General features: G+C 36.4%; 1 pseudogene; it reads left to right on the top strand.

Annotated features, from left to right (window-relative positions):
• The first annotated feature begins 237 nt into the window (after window positions 1–237).
• On the top strand, window positions 238–782 carry LOC121498078 (annotated as a pseudogene).
• Window positions 783–13,488: the final 12,706 nt, after the last annotated feature.

Raw genomic sequence — 13,488 nt, 5'->3', positions numbered from 1 at the left:
TGTAGTGAGGGGAAGGTTCTAATGGGTCAGTAAAGCTGGTATCTGCGTAACAAGCTAACCAGGTCTGGAGGAATAGGAAGCCCATCCTGGGCAAGCACAACAGACCTTAAATGCAAAGGTGGCTTTCTTCTGACTTTGATATATGTCAAAAATAAAAGAAAAAGTAGCTGGACCCGGAGCAGCTCGGAGGCGGTGAATAATAATAGCTCTTCAAGCCTGCAATAAAAAACGGCCTCCAATAAAACTACATTCCAAAAAATGGGAAAGAAACAGAATGGAAAGAGAAAAACAAGTAGAAGAGGTGGAGCCTGAAGAATCTGTGGTGGAAAGAGTAGTGGACCCACCGTGTAGTGAATGGGAAGGTGGAGTATTTCCTCAAGTGGAAGGGATTTACAGATGCTGACAATACTTAGGAACCTGAAGAAAACTTAGATTGTCCAGAGTTAATTGAAGCATTTCTTAATTCTCAAAAAGCTGGTAGAGAAAAAGATGGTACAAAAATAAAATCTTCAGCTGACAGTGAATCTGATGACAGCAAATCAAAGAAGAAAAGAGATGCTGCTGATAAACCAAGAGGCTTTGCCAGAGGTCTTGATCCTGAATGAATAATTGGTGGCACAGACAGCAGTGGAGAATTAATGTTTCTCATGAAACGGAAAGATTCAGATGAGGCCAACTTGGTGCTGGCAAAATAGACAAGTATGAAGTGTCCTCAAATTGTAATTGCGTTTTATGAAGAGAGACTAATTTGGCATTCTTGTCCAGAAGATGAACCTCAATAATTGTTTGCGTTGCTATATATATATGTATATATATATATATTCTCTCTCTCTCTCTATATATATATATAGAAACACCGTGTGGTGTTTCTCCCCTAAAGAGTGTGAGTGCGCGCGCGCGCGCGCGCACACACACACACACACACACACACACACACACACCCCAGGCACCTGTGAGCCAAAGCATCCCAGCCCTGGCACCTGGTTGGCAAAAAAAAAAAAAAGAAAAAAAGGAAAAAAATGCTTATATATATATATATATATATATATATATATATAAAATCTGGGTCTTTGTTTTTTTGATTTATTAGTGTGAAGAAATAACATTCTAATGAAAATCAAGTTTGATATGTTTGTTTTGAAGTAGTATTGGGGGAGTTGTTAGGGTTTTTTGCGTCTATAGCACTGGTTACTTTGAACAAATAAAAGCTTTCTATAGTTGTTTCCTTTATCAGAAAAGAATATTTGAGACCATGGCATATTATCTCCCTGCATTAGAGAACACCTTTTCTAAATGTTGGGGGAAATTTTCATAGTCGTTACTCAGTCAGAATTTGTGTTTAACTCCTATATGCCTAAGGACCATTCTGGGTTTTTTGTTTAATTAGGGCTTTTTTGTGTGTATACTTAAAAGTACATACATAAATGGTTTTCTTTTCTTTTTGTTATTTTTGAAACAGTCACCAAAACAAAAACAGCATTTTATAACCATGGATAAGCCCATGTTTCTGGGATGCTATCATTTTCAGCAACTTAAGAAATAAATCACTTAAAGTTACATTGAAATTTTTCCTGAAGCCTTAACCTTTCAAATTTTGTAATTAATTGGGCAATTTAAATACAATGTAAAGGGTGTAAATTGGACAATTTAAAAGCAGGCATATCAGAATCCATATCCCTAGTTACAATCATATAAATGCATTTATTTGCAAGATCCCTGAAAGGAAAATTTTAATCACTACCAACAACCTCTCCAACCCAAAGGGCAAAACAAGACAAGTTTTGGTATACTTTAATTAGGTAAGCAAAACTTACTTAAATGGACATTTAAAGGTTCCTTCTAGTGAATCATTCCTTTTCAAGAAGTTGAAAAACCTTGTACTGTATTGACTAAAAGGTCATGTCATGGAGCGTCTAAGACTTCATTCATGGAAACCCAATCATAACCAGATGGTTAGAGATGTTGGCAATTTAGCACCTGCTGGAATAAATTGGTGGACAGACTTCTATAATTCAAATTCTTGACGTGCATGCTTTTTCTTCACCCCAACTCATTTCTAACACGTAGGCTCAATCTTCTCAATATTTGAATTACTGGTTCAGCAGAAACCAGGAAAAACAATAACTTTGTAGTCAGAATGTTATCCAACTGTATATTGTTTACTTTATTGTAAATACTGCTAAACCGTGGTCAATAAATAGTTTTATATTCCTTAAAAAAAAGAAAAAGTAGCAATAAGTTCACAGTTACATGGGGCTAGTTTAGTTTATGCAAAAGCTTAAAATATGGGAACTCATTTGATGGATACTCTGCAATCATTAATATAAGCCCATTGTAAGAATAAATACATTTGAGTTCGGAGATATTAACTGGTTTATCCAAAGGGAAAAATCAGGAATAAAACTGCAGTCCCTGGGGATCCCTGGGTGGCGCAGCGGTTTGGCGCCTGCCTTTGGCCCAGGGCGCGATCCTGGAGACCTGGGATCGAGTCCCACATCGGGCTCCCGGTGCATGGAGCCTGCTTCTCCCTCTGCCTGTGTCTCTGCCTCTCTCTCTCTCCCTCCGTGACTATCATAAATAAATAAAAATTAAAAAAAAAAAAACTGCAGTCTCTGATCCCTGATGCAGGATGTTTTTTCCATAGCCATAGTCATTGCCCCTGCATCTGCAAAGTCCACTCACCTCTGCTCAACCAGCTGCCCAACCATGATTTCTTCCCTCAAGCCTTCCCAGTCCTCTCTGACCTACAATCAAAAACAACTAGTGCCAAGCATAGGATCTCTTACAAACCAGGAACATAACTATAACATAAATGGCAGCAAAGGGTCACCATAAAAAGAGGTCATAAAATTGATTGGAAAAACAATGAGACTCTAGGTAAAGCAGGAATAAAATGCAGGCAAAAGAAATACAAGGAGGTAAACAAATACAGAATAACATGTCAAAATTTACTAGTAATCAAGGAAGTGCAAATAAAAAGTGGTTAACGTTTAACTATTAAATTAGTATTTTAAAAATATATAATAAAAGGAAAAGCTGCCAAATTTGCCACAGAAAAATGGCATTAATGTTGGTAAGAGTATAATCAAAATTAGCAAACAGATGTCGAGAATGTGCCATCCACCGTTCTGAGTACCTTCTATATGGCAACATAAACCTATGAAGTAGATACTAATGCTATGCCTATATTAGAGATAAGGAAGGAGAGGCACAGATTGAGTAACCTTTCCAATCACTAATTAAAATTCATACAACCATCCTAAAAATTAGTTAGATGTTCTATAATAAGAAAATGTTAAGTATCAATATTTGACCCACTATAACTTATTGGAAAGATTTATGATCAAACGTATGCCAAACAGTTAGCATTCAGATTGTTCCTGATTTTTTCCACCGCTGTTATAAATGTGAACTGTAAAATGAGAGAGTGCTTAGATATTGTAAGAAAGAAATTGTTAAAATATCATAGTTTATCTGTATGACAGGCTATCATTCATCTAAATGTTCTGGAATATTCTTGGACATGTTTAGGGAGAAAAATAATACAAATATATACATACAGAGTATAATGATTCCAACTTTGTTTTTAAATAGTACTCAGTAAAGGGCACCTGCCTGTGTGGTTCAGTTGGTTAAGTGTCTGCCTTCAGCTCAGGTCATGATCTTGGGGTCCTGGGCTTCCTGCTTAGTGGGGAGTCTGCTTCTTCCTCTCTTGCTAGTGCTCTCTCTCTCTCTCTCAAATTAAAACAAATAAAAGTAGTAAATATTTGAGTGCAGTTGTGAATATAGGCAATATCATCCTTGGCTTGATGAAGATAAACATAAAATCTGTAAATAAGAATTTTGTAAATATATACATAAGAATTTACAGATTTTGGTAAGCCTATTATGAAGGAATAATAAAAAGTAATTTAAGAACATAGAGGGAATCTTGTTTTTTTTTTTAAGATTTTATTTATTTACTTATTCAAAAGAGAGAGGAGAGTTCAAGGTGGAAAGGAGCAGAAGGAGAGGGACAAGCTGACTTTGCACTGAGCACAGAGCCCGACCCGGGGCTCTATCCCACAACCTGAGATGAAATTGAGAGTCAGGGGCTCAACCAACTGAGTCACTCAGGCACCTCAAGAGAATCTTTTTAAAAATCAAAATGATGATTTACATTATGAGATATAGCTCCATAAGATAGTTCAGAATTTACAAACTGGAGGAACCTCAACTCTGTTGCATTATGCCTAAATCTCATTAAAATGAATCACATTCACATAGATTTTTCAGTATTACAGTGGAACAAAACTTAACTAAATCTGAGCTACTTGGCCAGGACCCTGTTCTTCAGGTTTGTCTAGTCTCCTTGACCCACTGGGGTTAGGTCCAGCTGACCCTCTGAACCCAGGAAGTCAGGTGTCCTGTTGACTCCTTACAGTTCGAGTTTCATAAAAGAGCCTCACCCTCCGGTCCACCCAAAGGAAAACCTGTACCCTTCTCCAAACTTTGAGAATCTTCCTTCCTCTTTTGAGACTATTAGGTCTCCTAAGATTCCAAAGCTAGCTCCTGCCAATCCCATTTCTCTTTTTACTCAGGGCATAAATATAATCCCTGTTCTTTAGAATGATCCTCATTGGGGCTGGAGACCACACTGTATTAATGCAGTAGTAACAGAGCATGGCCTAGTTCAGACCCTAACCCAGAGATCAAGAGCAAGCAACACTCAAGATCGTATGATGTGATGAAGGAATCCTAAATCTTTGCCTTGTCATGCCCACCCTTATGATGAATGGAGGCCATGTATTTTGGTCCTTATCTATGCAACTCCATTTTATCATCCAGAAAATGGGTGTAATAATACTTATGTTATTAGGACTATGCCATTAAAATGTTTTCAGCACATAGCTGCCAAGTCCATAAATGTTAGCTACTATTATATTATTGATTATCACCAAGAGAGGCTGGCTAGTTCCCAGGCAGAGCAAGTACAGAAATTTAGCAAGACTGTAAACTACTGGCTATCTGTTTTTACCTATTACTTTACCTTCAGGATCCACAGTGAAGTGGATCTCTATATAACACGAGGCAGAACTAAGATTTGCTGTTAAAACAAACTGCAACTTGGGGCAAATACTGTCTGAGGTCACTCCCTTGGTTTGGGCAAAACCAGCTGGCTCTGTTAGAGTTGGATCTCTGGCAGTGCAGACACATCCTGCCAGACCCTTGCTGGCAGATTAATGGATTGCCGTGATCAAGAAGCCACTCCCTGTAACAACCATCCGAGAAGTCTAGCAGCTTCTTTGTATGGGATGAACCTCATTAAACTCCATGAAGCAATAGCCACACATTCAAGCAATCAAAATCTTAGTTTTGTACAGCAAGGAAGGGATTGTACATGGGTGGAGGAGTCAGCTTCCAAAGCTGCCCTCCTGGGCCACCTCCTCCTTCCCTAGTTCTCATCACTTCCATTTATCTCTCAGGATAACAAATTCAGTAGCACACACTGGTCCCATTGTGCCTGGACTAAAAAATCTCAGAAACCAGGTCTCTGCTGTGATTCTCAGATGACAAGCAAAGTCACTTCTTCAATATTTCTAATTGCCTAATTTGCCATACTGTTGTTTGTACCATGGAAACAGACTTTTATGAGTGTGAGTATCCTTAAAAAGCAATCTGGCCCATTGGTTTTCATTTGCTACTCTCTTCAACTGTATAGATAAGAATCACCTAGGCAACTTATTAGTAATTCAAATTCCTAGGCTCCAAACCCAGATACTCCAATTCAGTAGGGCTTGGCCCAGGTATTTTTTTTCCCCTTCCTTCTTTTCATCCCTCCCCTTTTTAAACAAAGTTCTCAGAAGATTTTGATGCCCAGTCAGGGCTGAAAGTCACAAATCTTCCAAATTCTTTTAAGTTCCTATCTAACTCGTGAATTCTCTTCATGGTATTCACAGCAAATGATCATCAAATCCATGTTGGAGAACTGTTAGTAATGCAAAGCTTGGCTTCTAGAATAAAAACATCTTTTTACATGGTTCCCTAACTCACTATAATTTTATTCTTTTATTCTAGTTTTTGTCCTCCTTGAGATCTTGAAAAACAAATATAATAACTCTTACACAGGGGATCCCTGGGTGGCGCAGCAGTTTAGCGCCTGCCTTTGGCCCAGGGTGCGATCCTGGAGACCCGGGATTGAATCCCACGTCAGGCTCCCGGTGCATGGAGCCTGCTTTTCCCTCTGCCTGTATCTCTGTGCCGCCTCTCTCTCTCTCTCTCTCTCTCTCTCTCTCTCTCTCTGTGTGACTATCATAAATAAATACAAAAAATTTAAAAAAAATCTCTTACACATCCCAAGTTTCTTTACTTGACACACTCTTTTTGTAAGAGGATTAAACAATTATTTAGGATTCAGTCTTTCCCAAATTGTGTTTCAGAAGACGGTCTATTAGGATCTGTTGCATGAAAAAGTGGTCTGTTGTCAAAGAAGCTTGTTTTTTTATTAAAAAAAATAAGCTACACTCAGTGGTAATAAGTACATATTATATATGCAGAGGCAGGTACTGGGAGGGATTTCCACATAGGATGAAAGAATTGATTTTATAACTAAATAATCATCTCAGGTAGATTCAGTACTGATATATTTACTGAAAGGATCTAGTAATAGCCCAGGCCCATTTGAAACCTCATAGAAAAGCAGGGAAAAGTGAGCATCCTGTATTTAATCCATCCCCAGTCATCAAGGGTCAGCCCCAGGTCACACCCCAACAAGAGGGTTTGTCAATTAGTCATCCTCAGGAAGGAAGGGCCTGTCTGTCTACTCCCACTATAATTCACTTAGTTCTCATCAACGGCAGTGGAAGATTTCACCCTTCACTTAGTAAAGGCTCAGCAGATTTCAGACGAAAGAGAATCAGAAGTCAAGGAGGTCCACACCTACTCTTTTCCAGACACTTGAGAATCTGACCTAATTTTGCTTTATACATTGTATAAACTTGTTGGTAGACTTAAAGAAATTGTTTAAAAATATATACCTGTTATGTTATTAACCTGTTTCATCAACTGCTTTTTCCATAAATTATTCTAATCCTACTGCAACCACCTACTTATTTCACATGGTCAAAGCATACATAAAATTTTGTGTTCTGTACTTCATATATGCTGTACACATCTTTTGTACTCTTATGGTATTTATATTTTTTAAGGTTTATTTAAGTAATCTTTACACCCAATGCAGGGCTTGAATTCACAACCCCAAGATCAAAAGCCATATATTTTACCAACTGAGTCAGCCAGGTGTCCCCCATATGTTATTTATATTTACTATACAATATATATTGACAGAGTTCACTCTGTCAGAAATGTTAAGTGCCTTCACATTTCCCCAACATGTAATTTATTTGCATATTTATTGTAATAAAGTATTAAAATAAATGTTTTGTATAGAAAGGTTTTTCTTTGTCTTCAATTATTTTCTTAGGGTAGATCATTATAAATAAGATTATTGAACCCAAACCATATTTTTATGATACTATGCTAATTTACAATAACAACAGGCATTAAAATTAGATAGTGTTGTAGAATACACATTTCACTACAAATTTACCCATATCATCTATTTTTCTTCTACATTTTTCTATATATATATATATATATACTGCACTTTCACAGCTTTTAAGAAAAAGAATATATCACAAGATTTTTTAAAGTTTATTTAAGGAAGGAAATAAACAATAAATATAAATAAATCAAAAAAGTAAATAAGAAGATAACGGAAGTTAAATTATGAAAATTATTCAGTAAGTGTAAATGGTCTAAACTTCCCTAATCAAAAACAAGAAGTTTCCAAGTGCATCTCAAAAGAAAGTTAGCAACACTGCTTTTAAGAGATATTTCTAGAACAAAATTACTAATTAATTAATCAATACATTGATTTAAAAGACTGGGAAAAAATGAAAACAAATCATGCTTAAGTAAAAGAAGAATAGGGTTGCCAATACTGACTTCAGACTAAAAGGAAAAAGACAAAGCATAGCAGGAAAGTTTTGGAGGCTTATTTTATAATAATTAAAGTTATAATAATTTGAAAATATACAGAAAACATTATGAATGAAAGGGATATGAAAAACAAAATACAGATATTTAAAGAACTATGATATAAATCTAAGTTTTTTATTAAGGCAGAAAATGAATTATTGCAGATGAAACAAATTTGTGACAAAAGCAAGCCCCTGAAAAATACTTAAAATAATTAAAGTTTAAAACCTACATTTTTATGAATGTAACGTAGAACGTATAGAATCTAGCCAAAGAATTACTCAGAGCACAAAGTAAAATAAAATCACACAAGAAGATAAATAGAAGAAAATCAAGTTGTTATATCTAATTTCAAAATTAGAAGTACACCTAAATTAGCTTAGACCAATTCCTTAAATATGACTAGCATTATAGACCAAAATTATTGACTCTAATCAAGAAAAAATGCACTAACATAAACCTTACAATATTAAAGAAAGGATACATTAGTAAATGGCCATTTAGAGGGGTATGTTTTTGAAACAGTGTCTGGATGACTTTATATGAAACAATCTAAAATATGAGAAATACAATAAGAGAAGAAAGCCAAACAAGCCTGGAAATAATAATAATAATAATAATAATAATAAGATAACTTAATTAAGGTGATTCTCTTTATCTTTTGTGATAAAGGCAGTAGTCATATTTAGAGACCCTCCTAAACTAAAGAAAGGATCTCTGTACATGAAGCCTCTAACATAGTGTATATTTTTCCTCAAAACTATACCTTCTTTTTTTGTGCTACAAAAGAATTTTCATTATTCTTTCATGCATTATGTGTGTGTGTACACACTTGAGACCAATGGAGAAAAAGACATTCCAACATCCTCGGTGTGATACTACGAGGGCTCCTAGCCTCATGCTGAGGACACTGGCATGTCTTCCCTTCTTCCATGAGTGTATATTTTGTTAGTAGATCATGTAGATTTTTATAAGATTAAATTAATTTTACAGTATGTTTTTGCAATCTTTAATAAAAAGTTTCCTTCGATTTCTCTTTGGGTAAAATCCTATCACAGCATTATCAAACTAGAACTACAGGTCAGATAATGCCTTTATTTTTGCCTTTCTCCTTCTTCTTCTTTTTACAAACACCCCTAGGGAACAGTACCATAAAAAGTGTAAATCTAGGCATAAGGCATACCCAAGCTGCTGAATTTATCTGAGCTTAATTTCTTCATCTGTAAAATAGGGCTAAAAATACCTTGTTTGCTTTGAGACTTGAGAGAAATAGGGACTGCATGTGGAACAATACTTGAAAAATTGTTCTTTTACTTCTTCAGAATTTTTTCAGCGGATTAATTCTGGTGGTGTAACCTATCCACACATTTGCTAGCTCTCTCTCACTCTGTCTCTCTGTCCCTCTCTGTCCCTCTCTCTCTCTCTCACTATGAACACATCACATGGCAAACAACACACTGGGGTTACCTAGTGGCTGATGAGAAGAACCACAGATGTGGCATAAGGAACAGGCTTGCAAAATGAAGAAGAACCCCAGCTCTGGACTGCCTGGGCTTGATTCTTTAACATCTACTGTGAACTTGGGCAAATTCTCTAACTCCTCTCCACCTCAGATATGAAATACAAAAACATAATAGTAGCTCCCTCATGGAGATGTCATGAGTATTACATGAGTTAACATATGTAAGCACATAGAGGGGAGGGTGACGCATAGTTAATATTCGCTAAGTGTTAGCAATTATTACAGCATAAGTAGTCTTTTGTTTGTTGAATAAAAATGCCCACAGCTAAGTATAAACCACATATTCCAGGCTTCCCAGGATGTGACAGTAAAATGAGGTCATACTTCCTTTCTATAACCAAATTGTGACAGGATTAATGAACCTCTGGTCAAAGCCATGTATCCATTGGCACCTGGGTGGCTTGTCAGTTGTGTCTGTCTTCAGCTCAGGTCATGATTCCCAGGGTCCTGGGATGGAGCCCAAAGTCAGGCCTCCTGCTCAGTAGGGAGTCTACTTCTCCTCCCTCTACCCCTTTCCTCCCCATCATCCCCAGCTCGTGCTCTCCTTCACTATCTCTCTCTCTCTCAAATAAATAAATAAAATCTTTAAAGAAAAAGAAAAGAAAAAAAATCCCATCCATCTTACAGGTTTCTCAAGTATTTCTGAGGTTTATGTAGTTAGAATAAATAAAACTTCTAATTCATCTGCCCTCTCTGCTTTACCATGCCAGCATCCTGAAGTCTCTGTTATCAGTAACCCTTGCAAATTATTATTTTGTTTGATACAGCTATTGTCCGGAGGAGATCACGATTGTTATTCTCTTCCGGCCTCAGCTGAAGAACGGGGTTTGTTTAACACTTTTGCGTTGCTATTCAAAACATCCCTGAATAAAAGCCCTACTTTTTGACTAGAATTCATTGAAGCTTTGTGGATAATGAAAGGAAGGGTAAACACTGAGGATACCTTAAAAGGCTCTTTGCATGGCCGATTCCTCTCAATTTAAGGGTCATTGGAAATGTCATCTCCTCAGACAGACCTTCCCAGATCAAACCCTAACAGATCTTCCTGTTGCAATTTTCCTTTCCTCCTTCTTATCCTTCACCAGTACCTGAGATAATCTTACACATTGGTTTACCTGTTTCTTTATTCCCATGTCTTAGAACATTCTTGTGCATTTCTAAGTCCTTAAAGTTTAGAATACAACACACCTAACTGGAGGAAAACAATACGTATCGTTGCAGAAAAGGATGGGAGAGTAAATGAATGAATGCACAGAACCAGACCTGCTTTAGGGTGTAGCGAATTTTTGCAAGGTCCTCCATGACCTACTAGACAAGGTAAGCTCTCCCTCTGCACTCTTTATCTAAAGTAATTCATTTTTCTGTCTTCCCTGCTTGATTGGCAGAGCAGGAATTATATCCTATTTCATCTTACACTGTGTCCCATGCCCTAAGAAGAATGCTTAATAAACCTTTTCCAGTAAAATAATTATTAAATAAGTATTCAAGTGGATGAAATATAATCAAAAGTTAGCCTTCTTATTTAATGAAAAATACAAAATTGAAATTATGTGAAGAAAACATTCTAATGTACAGTCGACCTGTCCAACGTTTCACAAATTATTTTTTTTCTTGACTCTGCATCTCTCACTCATGAGTCACTCTGTTCCCACCATTACTAAATATTACAAATTCTTTCACTGCAATTATAAGTACCTTTCTGAATAACACTCAGCAAATAAATGCATCCTTTAACCCACAACATACTAATGCCTTCCCTCAACAAATCTAGTGACTAAGGAAATAGTTTCCCCATGTGTACTTTCACATTTTTCTGGGAGGGGGAAAACTCACAGGCAGTCTTTTGCATTGTTGTAATTGGTGTCATTCAAAGAAAGCCACACTCAAAGTGACGTGTCTTGGGAGTCAACCTGCCTAAAGGTTCTCAGTTCTCAGGAATGTGAAGATGGTAGCGTATCTCACCTAAATTTCGGTGGCCAAAGTGGTAAAACAGACACTCAGTTGTTTTGATCCTTAGGGTTTAAACCCTTGTTTCTGCATACATCCACATAATGACAAAGTACGCCATTTATTTAAATAAAGAAAAGCCACAATTAAAAAATTAAATGTATAACTTAATTGCATAAAATAGTATTATTATATTATTTAATGTTATGGTACAATCTGCTACCTTAGAGGTTCACTGTGTTAGGGCTTTGAAAAGTAATTATTTTTTTTACAGTGCCATATCCCTTGCTTTGTAAAGTGGATAGAAGAATGGCTATCAAGTTTGGAGAGTTGCTGTAAGATTTAAGGGAGATAGTGATCATGAATACCATAATTACAGCCCCCACTTATGCTTCACTATGTGCCAAATAATGTGTTAAATATTTTATCTACATAACCTAAATGAACTTTGCAAAAACCTTGTAATATGAATGGATTTCTGAAAAAAAAAATTAAAAGTAAGGAACCAAGGTACAAGAGATTAAACAACTTGCCAGTATGAACTACCATAGTGTAAAACTCTAGTTGGCATCACTGATGTCATCTATATGTATGGTTACCTGTGGAATTGTGCAAGGACTAAAATCAAGCCTTTAAACATCATGCTCTATAACTTAGGTATAAAATACAGCATGATACAAAAATACTAGCTAACATCTTCATAAACAACTGTAAATATTAAAATAGTTTTATTTTGAATGTTTTGCTTAGGAGAAAGTATGTTAAATTAAATGTATTTAAAAGAGAGGAATGGCTATTAAATTTGCCAGCAACACTAATTCAAAAGAAAGACCATTTAATCAGGCTTAGAAGAATTAGCAGTTTGACACAAATAGGACCGAAGAGAATAGACCACTGGCTGAGTTTAAGTTAGCATGAGAGTACCACTGCTTTCCTTGTTAACATCATGTATTATGATATAATTATGTTGTGTTAGTTCAGAGTACCATAGATATATAAGTATCGGTATACGTACTTTATACAAAGAAAAAACAGAGACTCAAGTCAGACTCTTATAAGGAATTATATTCTTTTTTTTTTTTTTTAAATTTTGTGTATGCCATTTTTCCATCTTTTTCTTCCTTTGTATCTAGAGTAACCCCCTCCTCTAATTCACAATCCACAAGTGCTTTCACAATACCCTGTCCTTTCTGCTTCACATTAGCCATGCAGCTAATGCTCATCAAATATCTGCTCTTTGTTTTTTTCTTTTGTGTTTTTTTTTAAGATTTTATTTATTTATTCATGATAGTCACACAGAGAGAGACAGAGAGGCAGAGACACAGGCAGAGGGAGAAGCAGGCTCCATGCAGGGAGCCCGACGTGGGATTCGATCCCGGGTCTCCAGGATCGCGCCCTGGGCCAAAGGCAGGCGCCAAACCGCTGTGCCACCCAGGGATCCCCCTCAAAACAAATCTTAATACAAATTTTAAACTTTCTCTGTTGTCTCCTTAAAAATAATTCAGAATGATTCCAATAATAATAATTATTTACACTAAGCAAGGACTCACAATGTGCCAGGCCTTGTGCTAATAATGTGACACTGATTATCTAATCTAATCCTTCCAGCCATTCTGTTACTTACTATGTTTTTCTGAGTCTTCCAACTCCTTGGTCCTAAGGATAACCTACCAGTTGTCCTAACTGTGCCCGTGTGTCATTTGTCCTCTTTCTCCTCAGCGGGATCAGTACTCTCACCTTCCTTGCTGGTCTCTCTATTCAACTTGCTTAATTCCCTGAATGATTTCTGAAGAGACTATAAATATTTTTTTATTCGTTCATTTTTCTCGTTAACAATTCCCAGAACACACAGGCTTCTTCCATTTCTAGAAGTTACAGAGAAAAGGAATAGAGAATCAAACCATGGCTCTGATTGTGGAGACTTCCACTGCAAACCAGTAAAGTGCAGACTCTAGAAATGATATTTCTTACACACACAGTGATTATCTCTGCTCGCCTTT

Source organism: Vulpes lagopus, chromosome 8 (assembly GCF_018345385.1).
Source record: "Vulpes lagopus strain Blue_001 chromosome 8, ASM1834538v1, whole genome shotgun sequence".
Lineage (NCBI taxonomy): Eukaryota > Metazoa > Chordata > Mammalia > Carnivora > Canidae > Vulpes > Vulpes lagopus.
The sequence above is the reverse complement of the archived record's forward strand: the minus strand, read 5'-3'. Positions and strand labels throughout refer to the sequence as shown.